Below are 2574 nucleotides of genomic sequence, written 5' to 3'. Positions count from 1 at the left end.
GGCGGTGCGACCTAACTGCTCAGAAACAGAGGTAGAATTAATCACAATTAATTCATCTCACAAAAAAATATGTACTGTATAGACAGTGCACCAATTTGCTATTATACTGTTCTGATCTCAATACAGATTTTCTTAAACATTAATGACTTATTAAAAATTTCAGCTACAACAAGGTAAGGGAGATAAAGGGATGGCCAGAAAATGATGTACTGAGGCAGAAAAAGCTGGAGAAACTCACAGTAAAAGACTTAAAGAGAGAGGGAAACACACGAAGAGGTAAACACAAACAAGTAAAAGTAAGGAAATATACTTATATGCCTTAAGTTGTTCAATATAAGTGGAGCTTTACTAACAACTAAAAAATACAGTTGAGTAATGTAAGTAGGTGAATGTTCCCCTGCCTGCCCATATTGGATGAAACTTCTCTGGTGGGTGTTCGGATCTAATGCAAGGACGATATGTAAATCCAGAGTAATATGTTTCCCAGCATCACACTCATAAGCATAACTTTACAGGAGTTTGGCTCCTAATTGGGCGCTCATTACTTGCCATCCAGTTAAGGAAAGCAGGTGGAAACAATGATGATGGTGGTCCAGGTGGGTCTGGCATTCGTGAACTGTCAGCCTCTCCACCAGGAGAGGCAGCCACAGCTGAGGTCACAAGTGGTCACAAGGATGCTGCAAAATAACTCTGCTCAAAGATGGTAACAGGACTTTTAGGAGTTCTGTTAGGACCATCAACATAGAGGTGGTACCCCAACTCAGGAATAATTTTGGCAGCAAAGCTAGCCATTTGGGCCTTGCAGGTTTTGTGATTAGGGGATGGAGAGTAGGATGGGTTGCCACCTCCACAATGTTGCTGGGCTCAGGACTCTGTGAAGTTGGACTGAAGGGTCTGTTTTCATGCTGTATAACTCTATGACTTGTGCAATGCCAAACAAATTCCATCAGTGATCAGCACGGTGGCTTAGTGGTTAACACTGCTGCCTCACAGTGCCAGGGACCTGGGTCCAATTCCAACCTCAGGTGACTGTCTGTGTGGAGTTTGCACATTCTCCCTGTGTCTGTGTGGGTTTCCCCCCACGGTCCAAAGGTGTGCAGGTTAGGTGAGTTGGCCATGCGAAATTGCCCATAGTTTTCAGGGACGTGTAGGTTAGGTGCATTAGTCAGGGGCAAATGTAGAGTAGTATGGGAATGGGTCTGGGTGGGTTACTCTTTGGAGGATTAGTTCTGACTCTGCCAATACCACTTTGAAAGCATATAATAATAATAATAACAACCCATCATTAGGTGAAACACATCGATGCAATTAGAACTTACATATACAACTGCCAACATTCCACCATTTTATGTTACGTTTATTTCAAATCAAAATACAACTTAAGAGACACAGACTAGCCATTATAGTCCTCATTCATCCAAAGAAAGCACACACAGAATGAGAAATACTTCCAATGCATGTGGAGTCAGGTCTCAGCATGTGCATGATTTCAAAATCATGGCCCCAGATGTAATTTCAGAATCCTGACACCTACAAGGCAGTCTGAATTTTTCAAAGGGTCTGTGAATGGGAGGTCTGGAACAGGAAGCATGTGTTCTGCCAACTCATTTGCTTACTAAGCGCCAAGAAGACTGTCCCGTAGAAATTGCAATTTTTAACTTTTACTTCAATGAATCCAAACAGCGTGGTGCACATGAGGTCCCAGCTGACAGGTTCTTTGCTGACACATTGGAAAGTTGATTTACATTTGTAAAAGACTGAAGTTTGATAGCCCAATTAGCACTGGGGCTAAAGTTGCTCCTTTTCTGTGTTTGCCACTTTCATGTGCACTCCAGGTCCTGGCCTTCTAATGAGCTGCTTGGCTGTCCTTGGTAGAACAGCAACAAGCCACACCATGGTTGCTGCTAGTCTTGCAGCTGATGCCAGACTAGCTGTTCCTACATCACTAATTGAGTGCCAATCTTTGTGCCAACTAATTTCAAAACTACACCATGCTGTACAGGCATCTTTAATGCTCTGTGCCCAGATTTCACAAGAGATCATGTCAGTGAGTTTGACGCCACAACTGCAAAGAGGATTGACAGCTTTGTGAATGTTACAATTATTTTTTTCTTCCCTGTAATCTATTTTGAATGGGTATGGAAGCCCATGAATTGGTATGGATGGCGTGGGAGTCCATAAGTTGGTTTGGAGTGTGCATTTATAGAAGCATTCAACCTTACCTCTCAACCATTACCTGAATTCAGACTGTGGTTCCTGACTCCTCTGAGGGAGTGTGAAACATGAGTCCAAGAGAAGCTGGTCTAGTTCCATGAAAATAACTACCCTCCTATTCTGGAGCTGGACAGCAACATAGAACATAGAAGAATACAGCGCAGTCCAGGCCCTTCGGCCCTCGATGTTGCGCCGATCCAAGCCCACCTAACCTACACTAGCCCACTATCCTCCATATGCCTATCCAATGCCCGCTTAAATGCCCATAATGAAGGAGAGTCCACCACTGCTACTGGCAGGGTATTCCACGAACACACGACTCGCTGAGTAAAGAACCTAACCCTAACATCTGTCCTATAC

General features: G+C 43.6%; 1 long non-coding RNA gene across 1 annotated transcript in view; it reads right to left on the bottom strand.

The window, feature by feature from the left end:
• LOC122547191 overlaps positions 1-2574 on the bottom strand; it is a 7535-nt gene continuing 4961 nt past the window's right edge. The window contains exon 4 of the long non-coding RNA XR_006310909.1: positions 1-15. This is a non-coding gene — a long non-coding RNA (uncharacterized LOC122547191). The remainder of the gene's footprint in view (positions 16-2574) is intronic.

This window comes from Chiloscyllium plagiosum, unplaced genomic scaffold (assembly GCF_004010195.1).
Source record: "Chiloscyllium plagiosum isolate BGI_BamShark_2017 unplaced genomic scaffold, ASM401019v2 scaf_14053, whole genome shotgun sequence".
NCBI classification, from domain to species: Eukaryota; Metazoa; Chordata; class Chondrichthyes; order Orectolobiformes; family Hemiscylliidae; genus Chiloscyllium; species Chiloscyllium plagiosum.
The sequence above is the reverse complement of the archived record's forward strand: the minus strand, read 5'-3'. Positions and strand labels throughout refer to the sequence as shown.